The sequence below is a fragment of the Calidris pugnax genome, unplaced genomic scaffold, assembly GCF_001431845.1.
Source record: "Calidris pugnax isolate Ruff unplaced genomic scaffold, ASM143184v1 scaffold140, whole genome shotgun sequence".
Classification (NCBI taxonomy): domain Eukaryota; kingdom Metazoa; phylum Chordata; class Aves; order Charadriiformes; family Scolopacidae; genus Calidris; species Calidris pugnax.
In genome coordinates, this window is record NW_015090896.1 from 339,305 (window position 1) to 363,327 (window position 24,023).

The following is a 24,023-nucleotide window of genomic DNA, read 5'->3' on the forward strand; positions in this document are numbered from 1 at the left end:
GTGTCACCCCATGACCTCCAGGCGCTGAGGGGACAGCCTTATAATCTGTGCAGTCAGCTGGCACGTCCCCTTGGTTTAGGATTACACCAATTATCCCTATTTTTAGGTGTGAGGGTAAAGTCCCACAGTCCACAACGGAGGCAAACAACTCCCAAAGAAAAGGTATTAACATATCTTTATATTCCAGTCTTTGTTATGCTCCATGAGGGATCCATCAAGAACCAGGAGCCTACCGATTTCCAAAACCTGGAGTATTTCCAGGATTCAGTTCTGCTCCAACCCAGCTGGTTTTTTCCCCCCACTTCCCTTTCTTTCCTTGTTCTCTGTTATCCGCAGGAGTCCATTTGCCTCAGAGTACCTCCGGGTACTTTGCTGAGCTTGTGCCATTTATTTATCCTCCCTGCAGAAACCCTCATACAGAAGGTTTAAAATGTGTGATGCATTTCTTCATTTGTGGCTCCATCCCCATTGCTATCAGCAGCCAGAAAAACACAATATCTCGTTAGGATTTTCTCTTTGATTAAGCCCAGAACCTAATCGCTGTCTTGCCGACCTGCCCCCAAGACTTGCCCCATGACTTCTCGTGCCAATCTTACTTTTCAACTCATTATAATTCATTTGCACAAGCGTTGTGAACTCCATGCTGGATGCTGCACGATAGAGACCATCGTGATGCACAAACCAGCAAGTCGAGCTAGAAGAAGCATGAATGATGCTCTGAGCTCATGTTGTGAACTCCGTGCTGGATGCTGCACGACAGAGACCATTGTGATGCACAAACCAGCAAGTAGAGCTAGAAGAAGCATGAATGATGCTCTGAGCTCTTCACGTCCTCCTTTTTGATACAGCACTACCAAGACAGAAGATTTCTCAGCACAAGAAGAACACTCATCTCAAGAAGGACATGGACCTGTTGGAACGCTTCAGAGGAGGCGACAAAGATGCTGGGAGGGCTGAAGCCCCTCTGCTGGGAGGGGGGGCTGAGAGAGTTGGGGGGGTTCAGCCTGGAGAAGAGAAGGCTCCAGGGAGACCTTGGAGCCCACCTGTTGGAACGCTTCAGAGGAGGCCACAAAGATCCTCCAAGGGCTGGAGCCCCTCTGCTGTGAGGACAGGCTGAGAGAGTTGGGGGGGTTCAGCCTGGAGAAGAGAAGGCTCCAGGGAGACCTTGGAGCCCCTTCCAGTCCCTCAAGGGGCTCCAAGAGAGATGGGGAGGGACTCTGGATCAGGGAGGGGAGCCATAGGACAAGGTGGAACGGTTTTAAATGGAAGGAGGGGAGATTTAGACTAGATATTTGGAAGACCTTCTTTGCTGTGAGGGTGGTGAGAGCCTGGCCCAGGTTGCCGAGAAGCTGTGGCTGCCCCATCCCTGGAGGGGTTCAAGGGCAGGTTGGAGGGGGCTTGGAGCAACCTGGTCTGGTGGGAGGTGTCCCTGCCCAGGGCAGGGAGTTGGAACTGGATAGTCTTTAAGGCCCCTTCCCACCCAAATCATTCTACGATTCTGTCATTCTGGAGTGTTCTAAGGTGGGTTATGCAATTAACTTCCTAAACTCCGTTGTTAATGTCACAAGGAGCTTTCTCGTGCCTATCATTCTATGATTCTATGATTCTGGAGTGTTCTAAGGCGGGTTATGCAATTAACTTCCTAAACTCTGTTGTTAATGTCACAAGGAGCTTTCTCGTGCCTTCACCTTTCCTCCGCTCCATCGTTTTGCCTTTCAAGGGCAAAAAGCAAACAAAAGAGCCTTTTGAGCCACTCCACCACCTGGCTGTCCCTGCTTTGTTTCCCGAGCCTGTGTGACAGGGCAGCTCACAGCAGAAACAGAACAGCAGCCGGTACAAAGCCAGCACTTCAAGAGCTTTTGGACGTCCCTTCTCGAATGCTGCGTAGGTTGGGGGACAGGGACGGGCCACGAGAGCCCACAGGCATTGTTATTGCCATTTTGAGACAAGCTGTGAAGTAGGACAGGAGCAGGAAGGTCGGTGGGACACCTGCCCCAAGATGGGATGAGTAAATCTCTGCAAGTCACTTTCTCTCCGCTAAATACCTGCAGAGGTGGGTTCACCTACAGTAGAGGCATAATCTAAAGCAGTTTTCTTCTAGTATTGCATTTGACTAAATTCAGGGCTGCAAGTTTTAAGTGAGGTGAGACTTTTAGCTGCCCAAAGTCCACCTCTGGGCTTTCCAACTCCACAGCCTCCGAGCATGGAATGAAGAAGGGCTGCAGGGAACGGGTGGCACAAAACACAACCAGGATCAACAAATGGGAGTTCTTCAACAAATACCTGTGATAACTTAAAATGAGGAGCTGACGCTGAGATGGAGCACACCTTTCAGGGATCACATCCACTTGAAATAAATCTTTTTACTAAAGAAAAGGCCAACATATCCTTGCAGGGGGAAACAGTTTATGAAGGAAGAGGAAGAAAGCTTGATACCACAGCAACAAGTTCTGCATAAGTAAGGAAGCAAAAGAGGACAGGTCAGGACAGGCCTGGGGAAGCAGTTCTGCTGATGCCAGGGAATTGCCATGTTCAAGCCACCCAAGACCCTGTCCATGTTTGGGCCATCACACCCTTGTTGTGAACATCAGCTTGGGTCCTCAAAGCTATTCATAGAACCATAGAATCATAGAATTGTCTTGGTTAGAAGTGACCTTTAAGATCATCGAGTCCAACCATCAACCCAACACTGACAAAACCATCACTACACCATATCCCTCAGCATCATGTCTTCCAGGCTTTTAAATACCTCCAGGGATGGTGACTCCACCCCTTCCCTGGGCAGCCTGTTCCAGTACTTGACAACCCTTTTGGTGAAGAAATTTTTCCTAATATCCACCCTAAACTCTGTCCCTACACTCCTGTTCAGGAGCCTACTTTCAAAGAGAGCTGGTTGTGCAAATGTGTCATCCTTCACACTCAGGTGTCCAATTCTGCAAGTTCAGAGCAGTCTCCTCCCATGTCTCCAGGCAGGACCTTCTTCTAGGAGATACTGTACCTAGTAACCCTCATCAAGAGGCTCATATGGTAAAACATTACACCATTAAGACCCCTCCTGTAAACATGGGCAGTGGTTGCTATCACAGCTCTTGGGTGTGACTTGTCTAAACCCAGTGTGGATGTTTCCAGTGAAGACATCCATCTCTGAATATGCCTGTGGAGATATGCCCAACACCAGGACACCAGAGAGGCAGCACCAGGGGTGGATGAAGCTACACGTGAGGCTGCAGATGTGCATGACATCTCCTGCACTACATGACCCTGAACACGGATAATCCACCAAGTTACACTTAAGAGGGCCAATTGCCAGCCCTTTCCCTCCCATCTCCAAAAACCTGTAGACGGAGTTATTTAACACTGCTATAAAAATAACACCCAGACTGCCCCGCTGTGCCAGACAGAGCACAAACATCTCACAGGCAACACATCCTGTCCCCAAAAACATAGCAGGAGGTCACTGGGTAGCTGAACGCCAGATCCATGCATCCCAGGACCCAGGGAAGTATTTTGTCCTCCGTGCAATGCTGCTTCTCTCAGCAACGTGGAAAAAGGTATTCCTGCCCCCAAACCAACACATCAGGAACTTCTAGTGCAGGGGAGAGTAATGCCCAGCCTGGATTTTTACACTCAGACGTGAATAATCACACGTTGTACCCGAGCTTCGTGAGTCACACGGTGAAATGGAAAATTAATATTTAAAAAAAAAAAAAAAAAGATAAACCAGCCCTTTTAGCAGAAGCAATTGCCGGCGCAGAAGGAAAGCGGAGGCCGCGCCGTCGCTCAGCTGTCTCCACACTCACGGCTCCTTTGGATTTCAGAGTTGGTGGAAAAACAGACTCCCACTCAGCACTTGCTTCCTTCACATCTTGCCTTCGCTGGGAGGTTCAGCAGAACTTCACGAGGTCCTGGTGGTTCTGCCCCACGTGCAGATAACGGGCTGTGCTTGGTTCTCATAGAATGGTTTGGGTTGGAAAGGTCCTTAAAGACTATCCAGTTCCAACCCCCTGCCCTGGGCAGGGACACCTCCCACCAGACCAGGTTGCTCCAAGCCCCCTCCAACCTGCCCTTGAACCCCTCCAGGGATGGGGCAGCCACAGCTTCTCTGAGCAACCTGGGTCAGGGTCTCATCACCCTCACAGCAAAGAAGTTTTTCCTGAGATCTCATCCAAATCTCTCCTCTTTCAGTTTAAAACCGTTCCCCCTCATCCTAATGCTACAACGTCCCTCACCATCTCTCCTGGAGGCCCTTGAGGGCCTGAATGCTACACTCCCTCATAGAGTGTCCCTCCCCATCTCTCCTGGAGCCCCTTGAGGGACTGGAAGGGGCTCTAAGGTCTCCCTGGAGCCTTCTCTTCTGCAGGTTGAACCCCCCAACTCTCTCAGCCTGTCCTCACAGAAGTGCTCCAGCTCTCTGATCATCATGAGATGCTCCTGGCTTTGCACCAAAACCCACCTTTCAGCGGTGGCACATCGCTCTGCCACCTAAACCCACCATGGGAGATGCTTTGTGGACGGGGCTTCACCCAAGTGAGCAGATGCAATTCCCAGGAAGTGTCGCAGCCCCACTGAACCGCGAGGTGTCCATGTCCAAGTCTCCTCTCCAGGCTCCTGCTGCAGCTAATGGAGATATCTGGATGCAGCCAGCGGAGGCTGCAGAGGTTTCCTTTCCCTGGAGCTCATTCCTATGAGTGGGCGTAGGAGGAGATGAACGCAATCCCAGGCTGGCTCAGCGCCTCTTTTCTATCCTTATTTGACCCCTAAATTTACACACAGCTCGATCTACGGGAGGTTTCTCCAGCTGATCCACTCCTCTCCTGCCTGTCCGCTCTCTGCCGTGGAGATGCCTCACTGGGGACCGTGGCACTGCCCGGGTTTGCAGTAGGACAAGTGGATGGCGTGCTGGTTGGGAGAGCAGCCAGGGCTTCGTCACACATAATGGCAATTATTCACTGAAAACAAACATTTTGGTGTAAGAAAAAGACGGGAGTGAACACCTGAGCACAGCAGTTCTTTTCACAGCACAAGCAATGGGCTCAGCAAAGGTAGGAGCAAGTTGAATTCCTACGGGGTTTCACCAAGTGATGGGTCTCCAATTGCATTAGCTACTGATATTCTCCCCGGAGGCCTTGGTATCAGGAAATCCTGGGACTGATGGGGCCCCATGGACCCAAATCCACCTGGCAGCTCACTGACAGCTCCACTTGCTCCAGCATCAGCTCTGTTGTGTGTTCTTGGAAGAGCTGCTGGAGCATGGGCTCCACCTCTGCCTGCTTTTGCCGATGCATGTGCTTTCCTGGACAATCCTGATGGAACTCTCCATGTCTTCCTCTCACTCCAGAAGACAAAATTGTCTCCCCTTTGTTTCCCATCCAACTGCAAGCTCTTACAGGGGCACAGTCTGTCATCCCTTGCAAGCTCAGCTGGAGATTGCTAAATCCTAACATAATCCAACATCTAATGAAGGAATCGGAGATGTTTCCAAGCTGTGAGGAAGACCTTGGAGCTGCTACTGCTGTCCTCCAAGAAGCTGAGCATCCCAATTCATCGCTGCCAGGCAGAGAGGAGCCTAATTGCCACAGCTTGTCCTGCTCTTCGGCAGACAAGAAGTGGTCCAGGTTTACCATGGGGCAGCACAGTTGGGTTTCATGTACCATCTGGGCAGCTGTTGGAATTCTGGGCATGTTTTGCTTGGGATCCCTGAACACTGGGAAGATTCCAGCAATCATCACAGCTAAAAAAGTAGGATGAAGCTTCTTCGTCAGGCTGGACCACAGCGTTGGTGGCTTCCTGTGGTCCAGATACCTTCACAGCATCATCAGAAGAGACCACAGGTCTGGAGGCTATCTCAAAGCCCAGAGGCACTCTGCAGAGGGGAGCCTGCCTGTTTTTGAGGGAAGAGAAATCTTCCTGCCCACACACAAAGAAAAAGTGCTGCAGAACACTTTGAAAGCTGTTAAACTTCCCTCCTGGGAATTTCTCCCCAGGTTTGAATTTTTCCTTTTGAAAATAAAAAGCACATTTTTGTGGCCACGGAACCACACGACGAGACCGTTCGCACATCAAAAGGTTTCAAAACTCACTTTAAAAAGAAGGTTCATTTAATAATCACATTTGCAATTTGCAATGCAACTCATTTAGAGTAAAGAAAGGATGAACATTTTACACAGAGCAGAAGACATCCACAGACGAATAAGCTTCATGCAACAGAGGATGGGTGGGCATCTACCCCTGACTTTTAACATAGAATCATGGAATGGTTTAGGTTAGAAGGGACCTTAAAGATCATACAATTCCACCCCCTGCCCTGGGCAGGGACACCTCCCACCACACCAGGTTGCTCCAAGCCCCCTCCAACCTGGCCTTGAACCCCTCCAGGGATGGGGCAGCCACAGCTTCTCTGGGCAACCTGGGCCAGGCTCTCACCACCCTCACACCAAAGAAGGTCTTCCCCACATCTCAGCTCAATCTCCCCTCTTTCAGTTTAAAACCATTCTGCCTGCCTCCCCTCCCTGATCCAGAGTCCCTCCCCATCTCTCCTGGAGCCCCTTGAGGGACTGGAAGGGGCTCCAAGGTCTCCCCCGATCCTTCTCGTCTCCAGGCTGACCCCCCCCCAACTCTCTCAGCCTGTCCTCCCAGCAGAGGGGCTCCAGCCTTCCCACCATCTCTGTGGCCTCCTCTAGACCTGCTCCAGGTCCCTCTTATGTTGGGGGCTCCAGAGCTGGAGCTGGGCTGTCCCACCTCTCCCTTTCACAACACCACATCCAGCTTTTTACAGGCAGAAACTCCAGTCCCTCACATACCAAACACCATCATGGTGAACCACACGTGCACCCAACAAGAGAGCAACTGCTCCCACCACCACGGCTCACCCTCCACGGGCCCTACAGTCCTCCCCCTGAACAATCAGCTCAAACCCTTCTCTGCAATCTCTTCGTCGCTCCTCCTGCCACAAAACCTACTTGTCTCTTGAACCAATTACTCCGTGATGTTAAGGATTAGGTGAGGGTAGACTTTTCTAGCTGCAAAAAGACCCACTGCCTTTTTGAAGTGCAAGTTTTTGCTGTAAACTTACCTTGAGCTTCTGGCGCTTCTTCTCAAGTGCTTCTTCACATAAATAATCTCTTTAATCAAAAGTGAAGGGTTTTTTCTTCACTGATTTGGCTGGTAGGGCTGAGGTTTGCAGAGGAACTGGGGGAAAACAGCCCGTCACTTCCACAAGCTCTGCTCTAGGCTGTGGAAAAGGGAAATATCAACCCTACAAGGCCATTTCACAATCCTTCAAGTGTCTGCGCTGTCCCCTCACTGACAGCAAAGTTCAAGCCATGGGATCCTGCAGCTGGACTAGATAATCCATGTAGGTCCCTTCCAACTGGAACTATTCTATTCTAACACACAAATCCAATTTCAGGTTATCTTGAACTGGATCAAAACTTCCACAGCTCCCTCAGCCAAAGCGCTGACCCAGCACAAACTCACCCTGATGGCTTGAACTTATGGAAAAACACCACATCCTGATGCTATGTCCACCATCCTCCCAGGGACACACAGTGCTGACAAAACTACTGCATGCTTGGCTAATCTAACCAGACTAGGACATTTTTACGGTGACCACCATCCGTAGAGCTTGGCCAAGTGGAGAATGGCACCTCAAGCACAGATGACCCCCAAGAGCTCTGCAGGAAAGCCAAGAGACATCAAGCTGACCAAGAGAGGTCAGCTCCGTCCCCTATGGGAAGATGCTCCCAGCTCAGTTTCCAATGATCCAACTGACGACGACACCAAGGGGTGATGCATTTTTGGCAGGTTCCTACCGAATTGCAGCAAGGTTTTTGGATGAGGCACAATCTCAAGAGGGTTACAAAAGCCACGCACTGAATTGAACTTCTGAAGCCCTTGTACCTCCCAGGGACTGGCGTGCTCCAGCCTCTGCTGCTGCAATTCCTCATGCAGCACCTTCAGTGACCCACCTCTCCACCCATTAAAGCCAAGGAGTTGAGGCATTGCCGATGGCAGAAGGACAGGGCACAGCACCAGGACAGTAACACCTTAACCCACCACACCTGGACACACCAGCCCTTACCCGCAAGAGTCAAAGAAACTGGCATGTGGATGGATGTTGCTTCTTATGAACATTTCCCAGATTGCCAAATTTTGTTCAGTACTGGAAGCTACCAATTTTATTGCATCCCGGATTTTCATTCTCCTGAGCCACACGCGTGGCTCAAGACAGTACATAAGGAAAATATATATATTTTAGCAGAATCAGAGGGGAAATTGCCTCGATCTCGGCACCACGACCCCACAGCATCCCTGTCCTGCTCATTTCGTGCAGCAGATCCAGCCCGAATCCCAAGGTCTACATGTCCCCCCATAAAGGCTGTGTTTCTCATATAAGGTCTGGTGTACACCAGAGTCTTGCTGTAGAAGTCGGAGTAGGCAGCTCTGAATGGCACAGGAGCTTACGAAGGGAATGATTGCACCTTAAAAGCATGTGAGTAACCACGAGAGCCATTCAGTTCTGAGAAGAGGCTGGTATTTAAGGGTGCAGATGGAGAAAAATTATGTCAAGAGCACGGTTCAAAACACTGCTTGTTTAAACAACCTCCTCCAGGCAGCTTTGGTAAACACAACGCCATAAAGAAGCCCTTCTGCTGCCCACGGAGAGACTCTGAAGTCAGTAGGAGGTAGCGATCGGTCACCTGGGCTCCTCTGCTTGCACTTCTCAACCACCCTTCTCCTCTCGTAAAGGGGAGCTGCTCAGGGCAATGCTCAGAGGCAACACAGTGTGGCCTCTTGGTCCAGAAATACGCTGCTGTAAAGCCCAGATGGGATTCCCCACCAGCCTGGCAATGCCACGAATCAAGGCTCAGGTCTTCCACAAAACAGGCAATAACCTCCAAGTGATGCTCAGCCCTCCCCTCCTGTCGGTCCCTCTATTTCTCTTCCCAGTCATAGAATCATAGAATCATGAAATCATACAACGGTTTGGGTTGGAAGGGACCTAAAAGATCACCGAGTTCCAACCCCCTGCCATGGGCAAGGACACCTCCCACCAGACCAGGATGCTCAAAGCCCCGTCCAACCTGGCTTTGAAGCTGAACCTTGAGTTGGTCAACTCATTATTTCATGTTGGTAAAGCAGAAGAGTGTGGAGTCACTCCACACTCAGAGGGTGTGGAGTCTCCTTCTCTGGAGATATTCCAAACCCATCTGGACACATTCCTGTGCAACCTGCTCTGGGTGACCCTGCTCTGGCAGGGGGTTGGACTGGGTGATCTCCAGAGGTCCCTTCCAACCCCTTCCATTCTGTGATTCTGTGACTCTGAGATTGCTTCTGCAAATTACGGAAAGGTAGGACCTGTGTCTTGCAGGGGCTGGTGCTGCAGACACGTCCTTCATTACCTGCCGGTGCCTAACGAGGCTTCGGCACCTCTCTGGAGAGCATCAGTTATTACTAGGGCTCATGTTGGGGACTATGGTAGAGCAGATATCAGACAGCACTGCAGTGTTTCTGCCCCATAAAACTACACCTGGACAAGCAAATACCAAAGGCTGTTAGTGCCCGTACCCCAAAAATCGTGGAAAAACCCTCAACTTATAAAGGGCTTTACACAGGCAAAATTTTCAACTTTTCTTCCCTGGGAAGGTGACCACAGGCTCTCCAACACACGAAATGTGCCAGAGGAAAGACTGAGCACTCCCTCAGCAGCAACCAGGTTCAAAGCAGTGAGCATCACCCCAGATTTCTAAATCCACGCTGAAGGACGGAAATAACAGCATCCCAATTTTCGAAAGCACTACAGCCTCACTCTCTTCCATAACTGAAGTAAACACCACGGTCAGTGTCTACTTTAAAGCATATTATTCAGTTTTAATACCTTCCAAGACTGGTTTTCTTTCTCTTCAATCGCAACTCCACCTTTGGGATTAGTGATTTTATTTAACGATGGGATATTAAGAGTAGGCAGCCAGCCTTTTTTTTCTCCCTCTTTTTTTTTGTTTTGTTTTGTATTTTTTTTTCCAAGCCAGTATTCAGAAGGAGTAGATTAAATCATTAAATACACACAAGCACAGGAAACACTGGAAACTCGGAGCCATTATCCTATGAAGAGAATGCCAATGCAAACACTGTAATAAAATATTCTTCACTGAAATCAACACTAATTTTCCGAGGCAATCAGATCCATCCCCGTGATCCCTCCTCCTAGGGAAAACAGCCAGCACGGCTAAATTCAGATCTGTGTGGCTCCACGCTTAAATTTGGCTCAGACACGCTGCAAATCAATGACTCCAGAAAGGTCTGCTAAGGAAAAAAAATCCTGATGGGCAACATTTGCTACAGCACGTGGCACCTCTCCCAACACAGCAGTGAAGAGTACGATGCTGCATCGATCTGGGGCTGAACCTCCATGCTACAAACTTGTTGAGGCCACCTTGACCACTGTTTGGAGATGGTCAGGTGTTGCCCAAGAGACCTGTCTCCACAGAGAGCTCAGCTTCGAGGAGCACCTCCAAATGCTGATGCCCCACCAGCAGCCCACATCATCAAGTTCCAACTCCTTGCCCTGGGCAGGGACACCTCCCACCAGACCAAGTTGTTCAACGCCCCGTCCAACCTGACCTTGAACGCCTCCAGAGTTGGGGCAGCCACAGCTTCTCTATGCCTCCAGAGTTGAGGCAGCCACAGCTTCTCTGGGCAACCTGGGACAGAGTCACACCACTGATTTCTTCCTAATATACAATCTAAATCTCCCCTCTTTGAGTTTAAAGTGATTTCTTCCTAATACGTAATCTAAATGTCCCCTCTTCGAGTTTAAAGTCACTAGTCCTCATCTTAACATTACATGACCATGCTCATTAGTCCTCATCTTAACATTACATGACCATGCAAAAAGTTCCTTCCCAGCTTTCCTGGAGCCCGTTGAGGGACTGGAAGGGGCTCCAAGGTCTCCAAAGAGCCTTCTCTCCTCCAACTCTCTCACCCTGTCCTCCCAGCAGAGGGGCTCCAGCCCTCCCAGCATCTCCGGGGCCTCCTCTGGCCCCGCTCCAACAGGTCCTAGATCCCTCTGGATGGCATCCCTTCCCTCCAGCGTGTCACCTGCTTGACCCCCCAACGTCCCACCGAGCAGGGGTGGGTGACGGTCCCTTGGCCGCGCGGCGAAAGCTGCGTCATTGGGCTCGGAAACAGCCCAGCATCTCCTGTAAATCCTTCCCCGTGACGGAGGCTGAATCATTTCTCCTTTCCGTATCCATGGCACAGGATCAATTAACCTTTGCTACGGCTCCTCCTGCGAACGCCTGAAGAGGGGTAACAGTTAAACTGCTTCAGAGGAAGTGGTTTTTAAAAACGCCCTGCTCTGATCTCCATAAGATGAGAGAGTTTGCCACAGAGAAAGAGGGGGGGGAGTGGAAATCAAGCATGTTCAGCATCTTATGGATTAATCCTAGGCCTGGAGCCAGGATAATTACTGCCAGAAGGAATAAAAGTAACATAAATATAGGTTAACGCACAAAGGATCCCGTTTGCAAGGTTTTATACATCACCAGCTCAAAAGCGGATTTGTAAATTTAATTATAGAAAGATTATAAAAGCAGGTAATACCCAAAGGGCCGTAAAAACAATTTTACTATAGCGATGAGAACGAAACAAAAAAATACATAAATAAATAGCCCAAACATTTTAAATAAAGTAGGGCATCCGACAGATGTCTTGAAGACCTTCTGTGGGATTCAGACCAGGCTGCGAAGGAAGAGTCTGGGTAAAGCAGCACCCGCCACCATCTTCCAGAAATGCCATTTCCAAGGGAGAAGAGATAAATCACACCCAGAACCTTGCAACTTTCCATCTCCAATTTACTTAAAAAGATGTAAGTTTTTTATAGAAGCTTTTTTTCTTAGTTTTTTCCCTTGGTGGCAGGAGCATTGGATGGGCTGCTCAAAGCCCTGTTAGAACAGAAGAGGACATTTCCAAATCCACCTTTTCACAGAATCAGAGAATCACATGGGGTTGGAAGGGACCTCTGGAGATCATCTAGTCCAACCCCCTGCCAGAGCAGGTCCACCCAGAGCAGGTTGCACAGGAACGTGTCCAGGTGGGGTTTGAATGTCTCCAGAGAAGGAGACTCCACCACCTCTCTGGGCAGCCTCTTCCAGGGCTCTGCCAACCTCACAGGAAAGAAGTTCCTCCTCATGATGAGGTGGAACTTCTTACATTCAAGTTTATGCCCATTTCCTCTTGTCCTGTCCCTGGGCACCACTGAAAAAAGTCTGGCCCCATCCTCCTGACACCCACCCTTGAAGTATTTATAGGCGTTGATCAGATCCCCCCTCAGCCTTCTCTTCTCCAGACTAAAAAGACCCAAGTCCCTCAGCCTCTTCTCATAAGAGAGATGTTCCAGGCCCCTCATCATCTTTGTACCCCTCTGCTGTCCCCTCTCCAGCAGTTCCCTGTCCTTCTGGAACTGGGGAGCCCAGAACTGGACCCAGTGCTCCCAAGTACTCCAGTCTACTTTTCTACATGGGTGATGCAACATCCCTGAATACCCTGGTTCCTGGTGTCAGGATTAACAGCATTTCTCTGCCTAGACCAGCTTTGGGGGAGGTGGATGGTTCATTAAACACCATCAGGGCAGATTTGTGTTCTACCCCAAAAGGGAGCTATTGCCGGTGAAGAAAAGGGTGATAACATGGACTTATCCAAGCAACTTGTCTTGGAAAAGCAAGAATATTCCCTGCAACAACGCACGTACATTCCCAAGCGTCTACACACACCAATTTACTGTAATATTGTTAGTCCTCTAGATGATCTGAAAAAAAAATAATAATCCATCTCCGTGTACACAGTGTAATATTTAGCTTATATCTATTGTATTCATCCTTTATTGTCTTTCTGCTTTGCCCTGTCTCCTTTCCAGAAATTTTGCAGGATATTTTTCCTTGCTGTCTGCACTCTTTAGGAAAAATGAGATAATACCACCAGGTGTGTGTGAAGGGCGAAGGCACAGGGTGGGAACAGGGATGAGGATTCAGGTCCTTGATCTCTCGGCCTTCGCGCTAAAATACAGATACCCTTAGCAACTCAGAAACTTTAACTCTTGACCCACAAAACACATTTTTGCTGTATATACCATTTTTTTTTCTGACCTCTCCAGTACTTTTTATGCCAGAAGGTGATTCCTGAAACGTCCCCAGGACTGGTCCAGGTGCTCACCTAAGATGGGTCTGAACAAAACGCGGTGCCATTTTTAAATGCGTCCATTATGTACTTAAAATAGACCATCTGCTTAAATGCTCAGCTGCTCTGGTACCGCCCTGCCCGGTGTGTGTGTCCCCAGAAAACATTCCTAGGGTGCTGCCAGCACCCCGTGCCTGCAAAAAGGCACTTCAAAGGACGACAGAGAAGTAGTTTTATTGTTAAGCCTGAAAATACACATTTATTGTAAAGAAAACTTAGGGTTTTGCAAACTCACCATGTGTAAAACCATGTGCTTTAAAATAAAAAACACCAAACCTCAGGACTGACCAGTTAAACCTGCTGGAAAAGAGTTACATGACCCTCCTCTTTGCTTCGATGGGTGAGATTTCTGTGCATGTGGCTCTTTTCATCTTGTTTCACACCCGTTTGTTTTCGTGCACTGCGATCCACGCTGGACACTACTATAAACCCTTTTTTGTAGGTAAATATGTTGGAAAACCTACAGACAAGTCACGTGCAGCTGTTTTCCAAGACTGGGGTTCAAATAAATATATATATAGTTTGACCAGGTGTGTAGTGAGCATATAAAATAGCCTTTGAAAGCCGTCTTGTCACGAAGCAGCGACGTTAATGCACGTGGCACGGGATGAAATGGGATGCAGCGATGGAAATGCAAATTGGAGCTCTAAATCAGAGGCTACGCCACACAAAACTGCTCCACAGAAGAAGTTGTAAGAAGCCCCGGTCCCCCGGGACGTGTAAAACCGGATTAAACATGAACTTCAAAACCAGCGCGACGCGGAATAATCCTATGCTGGCAGAAAGGGATCAAAGCCGATGCCTCTGACTCCCTTCATCTTCCGCAGAGATTTCTGAACTCTGGAAGTTAAAAACCTCACTTTTTTAGAAGGATCAGCAGTGGCCAGCTGAAAACAGAGCAAGTCGAGCATCCCGGAGAGCGGAGTTATTTTGAATGGGCTTTTATAAAGGAATGGTTGGGGTGGTAATGAAGGAAAAGCATCTTTACACAGGTTTGTCCACTTGGTTACTGTCAGGATGTCATCACCCAGATCCCATCACATCTAACACAAGCCCAGAAATCTCCAGATGCTTTTATTTTTAGACACATATATATATAATTTTATTTTTTAATATCTTTTTTCCTTCTGAATGCCCCGAACACAGCTCATGACCCCTCTGGTGTTGTCCTGGCCGAAGATGGGGAGCGCTCAGGCAGAGGATGTGGTTGTGGGTGTGGGTGGAAATTAAAGCCACGCTTTCTCTGGCCAAGGGGTGAAGTCCCAGCGATGCCAAAGCCAGTGGCAAAACTCCCCCCTGTCTGGGACCCTCAGTGTTGTGAGATTGCGCCGTTTCCAGAAGATGCTGCTTCAGCTTCACCTTCTAAATACAAGAGATCTTCTTCTCCTGTGGTGTTCCTACCATAGCACCTGGGGTTGAGGTGATCTCCAGCTGTCCCAGCACTGCTGGTGGAATAAATCCCAGGGTTTTTTTGGTGGAAGTCAGCTTCTACGCTAAAAGAACCTGCACTTAGTCCACGTGGGCACCACTAGTTTTCATCACACTTCGATATCAGTTGAGTCTGAACAACTCCTCACCCAACGCTTGCCCCTTCCCTCTACTGCGGCAGCTCCTCCGGGTCTTCTTCTGCCCTGGGATGGATTCCTTTGCTCTGTGCACATGTAGTATTATACATATTTATATACGTAGCTACGCCTCTCCTGGATCTGCCAACCCTGACTTATCATCACAGCAACTCCAAAAACCCAACCCAAGAATAACAAAAAAATCCGGCCCTTCCCAAAATTCAATGAAACATACTGATCCAAGCGGTGGCACATCTCATCACCCATAAAATCAGACCTAAAATAAAAAACCAAAACAAAAGAAAATAAATAAACAGCAATGCTTAAACATGAACCAATCCATTATGAATAAATTAAAGCTGAAATGGTCAAATGAAAATTAAAATAAAGCTTGAGACCTACAAGAACTGACACCTTGAGGGATCCACCCCCTCCAGTGTGGCATCCCAGTGATGGAGACCACCTCTCTCTACAGAATACAGCATTTAAACGAGAAGACCCACAAGAACCAAGCCACTGATGAAATCTTTCCAGGAGTGACGAGAGGGTTTCACCCTAAAAAAGGACTTTATTTTTTTTTCCTTCTCCCCCTCTGCAAGGCTACTCCAACAAGGTGCTCTCCTGGGGTTTCTGGATGACTGGAGATGGCATCTTGGACCATCAGCTGGTTTTGAGCATGCTCTACTGGTGGCCATCCAAGCTGATGGCAGCAATAATGGCACAGGGTATGGCTGCAGCCTCCCAGGGCTCCCACCCCAGACTATGGTGTGCTCCTGTAAAGCTTTCCACATGTCTTCTCAACCCTGGAAAGCCCAAGGTATCTAAGGCTGTGTGCAACCATGGCTTTTGTAGAGGTGGCACTGTCCAGAAGAATAAAATTAAATCCCTTACTGTGGCTAGTGAAGGTCTCCTTTGGAAAAGGCAGGATGCCAGGAGATGGCTTTGATTAAAGTAAATATTGACAAACAAATCCCTTCTAAGGACTGCTGGCCACATGGCTCATACCCAGGACAAGGTGCTGCATGAGAATCAGCACATCAGCTTCCCTGCCACGTGGCCAACGCTGTCCTGCTGCAGCTGCAGCTGCAGCTGCAGCTCAGTGGGACATCGTGGCTTAAGAACCTAAGGAAAGACATTTCAAAGGCACCAGAGGACGTTCAGAAACCATCTTCTGGTGATGGGATGGCAGAGATCATCCCACCAAAGCTCAGCTGTGAGGTGGGCGTCCAGTCCAAGCTGGAGTCAACAGAGGGACGGAATCACCGGGAGAGGACACGTTGAGGTAACAGGGCCATCAAGTGAGAGGGAGCCAAGACAAGTAGCTCAGAGTGGACACCTAACTCCTAGATAAATGAAATAATCTGGAAAAACCAATCCCAGCAGAGTAAAGTAACCACCCCAAAGCCTTTAAAGTAAATATTGTACAGGTGGGTGCAAATGGATTAGTGTAACTCCACCTTAAACTGGAACAGGAATGGGGATGTAGTTTGGGATAAGACGTCCTTCCACACTGTAAGTACCTGAAAGTACAGAAGTGCTCAAAAAAAAAAAAAAAATAGTCTACTTTCAAATGTAAATGAACTCTTATGCTGTCATCCTACAAAATAACCTGGTGGATAAAAGGCACCAAAAAAAGTTAAGTACAAAAAAGGCTACATCACATCAAATAATGATTAGCCATAAGCGGATACATTATTACATACAGGTATCTTTGCTCTGTTAAATATTAATTTAAATGGACACATTTAAAAAGACATATGCTTATGAGCACTTTTTGTTAGAAGAGAGCAACTCCCGTTACTGAGGAGGAAAGGAACAGCTACAGAGAAGAGCAGGATGAGGCATTTCATGCAAGGAGCAGTCCAAGAATAAGAAAAATATACAGTACAGTAACCTGAAAACATACTGTTTTCTGGTATGGACAACAAAATTCCATGTGAATATAATCATATGCATTCGGGGTGGCTTTTCTAAATTAACTCCTTTTTAGAGGATTTGTTTTTTTTTTTAATCTTGAAGTGCAAACTATCTAGTATGATATAGTGCTGTCCTCCAGAATTGTAAGATCATTCAATTTAAAGATGACTCCAGCAAGTATCAAGTGCTAAAACATACGCTCCATCTCGCCGAAACGAGCGCTGATTTAGATGCGCCTCCAACCAGACAGAGTCTGTCACCTCAAAACGTGAAGAAAGCTTCACGCACACCCCCTAAATATACCTTGTGCCAAAACACAGCAAATACTGCCCGTAATACACCAATCCGTGAAGCAATTTTTAATTTTTCTTTGGCTTCTTTCTTAAGTTCCAGCTTCAAGGAGCACTTGGGGACGCTCTCAGAGATGCGCTCAACTATGAAGTGAGCCCAAGCACGTGCCCACCTTGCTTCCTCCACTGCTGTTAATTTACAGGCTAATTGGCTACATTTGCCAATTATCTGTCTGGAGAAAATTTGGGGTTTTGGTAGGTAAAACGCTGCCTAAGCTGCTCCCAAAGCACTGGGTCTTGGGCGAGTTACAGGACACCCAGGATTATACGCAAAAGGAAATTCCACAGAAAAGGAGAAAATGTGTGAAGAAGCAGAAGTTGTGCCTAAAAGCAAAGAAGCGTAAGAACGAGAGCTCAAGAGAAGCCTTTCTTTATCTCGTTACCATTTCTGGTGGAAGTTTTTCACTGCGACGATTCTCCTACAGCACCTTCTATGACGGAATCGGGCGGTGGCAAAATTAACCCCAGTTCAGCCTTAACGCTTCATGGCTTAAGCTAAAAATAAAGATACACAGGGATGATTATGAAATGGCAGACACAAGAAACTGAAAATAAAGCTCCGCTGCAGGATACCGGGTGCCCAAGAATTGTGAGAAAATAAAATAAAATAAAAATACAGAGACAAAAGTGCTTTATCTTAGACGACGGTTATCATGTATATACATTAAAATATATATACATAATATATACACAATTCCCACAAACTGTGAAAAAATAAAATAAAATAAAAATACAGAGACAAAAGTGCTTTATCTTAGACGACGGTTATCATGTATATACATTAAAATATATATACATAATATATACACAATTCCCACAAACTGTGAAAAAATAAAATAAAATAAAAGTACAGAGACAAAAATGCTTTATCTCAGACGACGGATATCATGTATACACATTGAAATATATATATGTAATATATACACAATTCCCACGAACTGTGAAAAAATAAAATAAAAATACAGAGACAAAAATGCTTTATCTTAAACGACGGATATCATGTATATACATTGAAATATATATACGTCGGAACATTAAATGGCTCAGCGATTAAGATCATCTTGGTCCCAAACATGGGGAGGGGGGGATTATTAGTGATTTATTTTTCATGCCCGATTACCTGCCGCACGTGCGCGGCTTAAACATCCCAACGAATGGCCTCCAAGAAAAAAAAACAACAACATAAAATCATCTTTTCTTGTCATTGTCCTCGATTTCACAGCCGGGCCAGCGAGGAGCAGGGGCTGGGTGTCAGCAGGCAGCAGCCCTTTGAGGAATCCACGCTGACACGACAAGAACTAATCCTATTATTTCCTTAACGGCATCTGAATAGGCATTTCCCCGGCACCGCTTCTTATTGTGAGTTTAACCCACGTGTTAATTCTCTTACCGCGATCTCAAGCTGCTTTCTCTAGAATCGGGGATTTAGGAGGGGGGGGGAGGAATAAAATCCCTGCTATTCAATTTCGTACTTAAGAGACAAACGTCTCAAAATTAAACGGGGGCTCGCAGACCGGTTGCCTGAAAAACATCTCCTCTCTTTCCAAGGCGTTGGAAAAGTATCTCTGAAGTCTATTTTGGCGCATAGAAAATAAGTTTTTAGCGTATCTCGAGTTTAAACCTGACCGCAGTTTGGACCTCTTCCAGGGCTCTTATCCTCAAAGGACAGAAGTTTTCCCTCAAAACCGGGCAGCTGCCTTTTTAAATAAGATATTGGGGATGCAGAAATAATTTTCGCAATGATTTTAATGACAATTCGATGAGTGAACGACTAAGCGGGGCCCCACGACTGCAATTCTCCTCCAATAAACTGCAAATATTCCGAGGTGACCAAGGGGGGAAAGAAGTGGGGCGAAGCAGACTCCTGGCAGTCACTTCACTTGGCTGAAGAAGACTTTTGAGCACGTCGTGCTCAGGGGAGTTTTCCTTTCTGTAATCAAATATTAAAATATGAAGCAGAAGGAAAACAAACATCTGAGTCCACACACACACACACACACACGCACTCACTTTCTGTCCTTTCCAGCCACGGATTTGCTGGGGCTCCGCAGCAACTTATAGGTAGCATATTAAATATTGATTAAAAATAACTCCAAATAATTAGGCTTAACTTTTAATACCCACGTACGCCTCTCCCTAATTCACGGCGAACGGAATTTTGTAAGGTTCCATGAAGAGGCTCTGGGTTTAATTTTAATTACGCATTTATTACATAATTCACCAAATTCAGTAATGTGCAATGAGTCTCTCCCAGCCATTCAAGTGAGTAACGAGATTTATCAGCCCAGTTTGTCACACAACAAACAGGATTCAGAGCAGTTATAAAGGCGGGTGATGAAAGATACATGGGAGGGAGGGAAGAACCAGCCGCCGCTTTATTTCCCTGTAATAATGCTAATAATATGCAAATAATTCCCCATCTTAATGAATACTTCAGCTCGACGACGTGTTGGGAAGGGAGGGTTGCGGGCTGAAAGCTGGCGGTGAAAGAGGAAACGCGGCTGCTGTGAGTTTTCAAAGCTCTTTTTGAAGCCATGAGGTTCTGCGAGTAACCATGGAGCATCCCTCCATCCCCACAGGCCTGAGATGATGCTGCCAAAGCAGGTCCACCCAGAGCAGGATGCACAGGAATATGTCCAGGTGGGTTTTTGAATGTCTCCAGAGAAGGAGACTCCACACCCTCTCCGGGCAACCTCTTCCAGGGCTCTTATCCTCAAAGGACAGAAGTTTTCCCTCAAAACCACGCCGTCTGCAGCATCCCTTCCCATGTTCTCACTTGAAACCCACTTTTTTCATTCCAGCTTAGACACCTGTTTCATTCAGCCTCCCACATCCACATGTGTCCTCTCCAATTTCCAGTCTATCACCCCTTTCAGAAGCATTTTGGGGACCTTTGGGGTCCCTCCTCCCTCTGCTCTCTAACACCCAATTCAAGGCTCAGGCTTAATGTCAAGCATCAGAGACACAGACAACACGACCTTGTGTCCTCCTTACATCTGAGACCCTTCCTACCCATTTTCAAACATTCTTCAAGAGGACACCTTCCCCCTTGCCTTCAGCCTCCACATCTATCCATGAAGTGGTCCAAATTTACGTAACTTCTTAATACACCAAACATGGAAATTATTGCCACTGCAAAGTCCCTTCTGAGTTTATCAGAAACATTAACCTTCAGAAAATGATGCGTCTCATACCACCACAATTTCAAAGGCCCTTCAGAAATAGAAAAATCCTTACTGCTCTGCTCCAGCTGGATGGTGGCCTCTTCACCTGCCACCGAGACGAGCAGAGAGCTCAAATCTTTGAACAAGGGGCTTTTGATCCCACCTCTTCCAGAAATGCCGCTTTCTTATAATCAGAACTGACAACGTTACAAAATTGCCTTAATCACAGGATTTAAAAATATATAAGCATTCATGGCGGGTGTGTGTACATTTTACTTCTTGATTTCCAGCATTTCAGACTCATACCCTCCAGCTGGTTCCAGGAGCACATCTATACGCTTCTTAAGTACAAACTGAGGTTTTTTTCTTGAGTGATCACCACATATCGGCAGCTGAAGCTCTAAAAGGAAGAACAAATCCTCTCCCAAACAATAACATTCACAGTTGGTAGCTCCATCTTCCCGTAGGGCTGCTGAATCAGCAATCCCACCCTCCACAACAGCCACCTGCACCGTTTTCCTTCCCCTTGCTCAAGGAAGGGCAGGATGAGCACAGATGGCTTCTAAGGTTGATAGGTAGAATCATGGAATGGTTCAGGTTGGAAGGGACCTTAAAGGTCATCCAGTTCCAATGCCCTGCCCTGGGCAGGGACACCTTCCACCAGACCAGGTTGCTCCAAGCCCCCTCCAACCTGCCCTTGAACCCCTCCAGGGATGGGGCAGCCACAGCTTCTCTGGGCAACCTGGGCCAGCATCTCACCACCCTCACAGCAAAGAATTCCTTCCTGAGATCTCATCTCCACCTCCCCTCTTTCAGTGTCAAACCCTTCCCCCTCATCCTAGGGCTCTCCTCCCTGATCGAGAGTCCCTCCTCAGCTTTCCTGGAGCCCCTTGAGGACTGGAAGGGGCTCTAAGGTCTTCATGGAGCCTTCTCTTCTCCAGGCTGAACCCCCCCAACTCTCCTAGCCTGTCCTCCCAGCAGCACTCTCAATATAGGTATCCCTTTTTGAAAATCCCAATATATATCTATTTTTATGCATGTATACATTTAAATATTTACAGAAATATTTATGTGTACATAAATACATATGTGTAAATACGTACATTTTTATATGTATATATTTACACATATTTGATACATACCTCACTATGTCTTTATCTATGTATCTAGTATTAATTGCACATGTCATCTTTGCTTTTCCCCTAACAGTAGCACTACAGCTTGGAGGCAGCCACCCACTAAAAGATCAAGCTGACACGTGTAGGCTTTGGCTGTCACACAATTTTTTTTCATTTTTGTGGTTGCTTTCTGATAACTTATCTGACCATATTGTATGTACGCCACATAGGACGCAGCAGAAGCAATCTTAAAAGTGAATTTGTGTTTCTAGAGATTTTATAGAGATAGAGGGAAGAGACACTGGGTTCCCACAGAAGATTCAGGCTGAAAATCAGTTTGAGCCACAAAAGATCATCCCGATGGTGAACGGGGGTGGTGGATCCTCCTCTGCTCTCATCCTTGGGGAAAGACTAGTGTCAACCTCTCCTCTCTTGGGCACCAGAGGGTCTGCATGGAAGAGAGCCCTATAAATCACAGAAAAACACTCCCCCAGGTCTGCAGTGCACTCCTGGGGTGGGGAGCAGCCGACCATGAGACACCAGCCCCCGGGACACCAGGCTTCATTAGGACTCACAGCACTGCTCATGAGGCTGCCCAACTGGAAGACAACAAAAAATACGCCTTTTCCCACCTCCCCCTGCTCCAAAGTTCTCAGCTCCAACACTTTACCACAAAATCGCTGGCACTTCAAGTGTTTTACATATTTTGACCTCAAAATCAGAGAGTAATCTCTGGGGTGGCACCAGCAGAGATGGGGTTTTTTTCAACATCTGATCCAGCATCAGCAGAGCTCCCCACTCACTGAATGTACAGCACATTTCCTGAACTAAAAAATAAGCTAAATTCTCATTTTTCACTTCAAGGATGCCTTTAGACACCACATGATTGTCTCCTGTTCCCTAATATTTACTTCAAAATATCAAAGTTGTTGCAGGAAAGAAGAAATCCTGAGCCAGGAAAGACTCAGAGACTCTATTGCACCCACTGAAACGCATCGTTTCTAAAATAAAGATTGTAAATTTGACTGTCCTCGTAACCCAGAGAGCAACCAGCAGAATTATTCAGGAAAGATACCATCTGAGTCCAAAATAAGTCAAATCATACTTCACTGTTCCTCTTGCATGTATGTCATGGCCAACCCAAGGGTGAAGAGGTGGCAGCTTCAGCTGCCTTTGAAAGAGTGAAATCACGAAATTCTTCAGATGCCAAGTGATACCACAGATTTCCAATAGCCCACAAAGACCCTGATTCTTCCCCAAACCAACGGTGAGTAGATCCAAGCACTCAAAGTAAAACAAGCAAGAAGAAGTCTTGTGGCAGGTCTTGAAGGGACCATCTCAACCCGTTCATTGATTATAACTCAAATAAAACAGAGGAGGGAAGACGGACAAATAAGCAACCAGAACAACAGATCTAAGTTTCCCAGGCGGTGGAACATCACTTAATAAAGCAGTTTTTGTGGGCAGCACTAGAGCTGGAAACCTTTCCTCTGGCCTCTACAATCACCACTTGAAGCGCTCTGTTGACACAACAGAACATGGCTCAATTTCAAGCACCGTTGAGGTTGAGTAATTTCAAACATCTTTTAATGTTTGTAGATAGTCCAGAGGGAAGTTGGCTGAAAAAGATCTCCGAGGCAGCCACGTGAAAACAGATACAAAACCCTTCAAATCATTACAGTGCCAGGCGGGAGGGAGGAATGGAGACTGAAGAAGGAAAGGTGAAGATCCAGACTTCCAGTTAAACTGCTTAAAGCACTTATTTACGTCTACTGCCTCCATTATAAGTTTATAGGATGCCTTGGGGAGCAGTAACAGACCAATTCCATCAACCCAGACTGGTACTTCAAAAGTAAGATTTTAAATGTAATCCATACTCTTCCTCCTTCTTGCGGTAGGAATACTCACACGAGAGAGAGGTCATTCTCCTGTTTTTTTCTGGGTAGCAAAAATGTTGCATGAGAAATCAGTAAGACGTTAATGCAGCTGGACTTCAACCAGCATAATACACACCGAGGCACTGCTGCTTTTATGGAAGTCTGGGAAAGGCTGCTGATAAACCTGGGTTAGAAACAAAGCACGTCAGGAAAAACAGGCAAACCTTCATCTACAGAAGTCTCCCATAACTCATGAGGTCAACAGGGAAAGTCTGAAAGTCTTAATTAAATTTACAAAAGACAAAATTAGCTGTTCACTGTTAGGATTACAGCAACTCCTGAAGGGTGATCCAGCAGCAGGACCACCTTGTCCTGAGAGAATAACAATCATAGAATTGTGAAGGCTGGAAGGGACCTTTCAGATCATTGAGTCCAACCATCAACCAAACACATACTCCTGTGCAACCTGCTCTGGGTGGACCTGCTTTGGCAGGGGGTTGGACTAGATCATCTCCAGAGGTCCCTTCCAACCCCACATCAGTCTGTGCTTCTGTAACTGGTGTTTCACCCCTTCCAGCCTGCTATTTAACACCTAATATAGACACTCTAAGCAGCTTTTGCATCTGAAGGCCTTCCACTATGGCCAAATCACACTCTTTAGGATAAAATCTGCCTCACTGAAAGCACCCAGAGCGATCCTACTCATAGGAGGGGCTGGAGATTGTTTCAATTACAAAAGGAGAGAAAATGCACAAAATATATCTTAAAGAGAGGGAAAGATGGAGCAGGAGCCTTCTAA

The 24,023-nt window shown here is 47.0% G+C and overlaps 1 protein-coding gene across 2 annotated transcripts in view; it reads right to left on the bottom strand.

The window, feature by feature from the left end:
• XKR6 (X-linked Kx blood group related 6) overlaps window positions 1–24,023 on the bottom strand; it is a 297,058-nt gene that overhangs the window by 188,076 nt on the left and 84,959 nt on the right. Inside the window, exons 2-3 of one of the 2 annotated variants that reach the window (XR_001412744.1) lie at window positions 17,449–17,560; window positions 13,389–15,075 (exon numbers count right to left, since the gene is read on the bottom strand). The exons of the other annotated variant lie outside the window; for it this stretch is intronic. The gene's annotated coding sequence lies outside the window, so the exon portion shown is untranslated. Of the gene's footprint in view, window positions 1–13,388; window positions 15,076–17,448; window positions 17,561–24,023 lie in introns of those variants that run through there. 2 annotated transcript variants of the gene reach the window in all.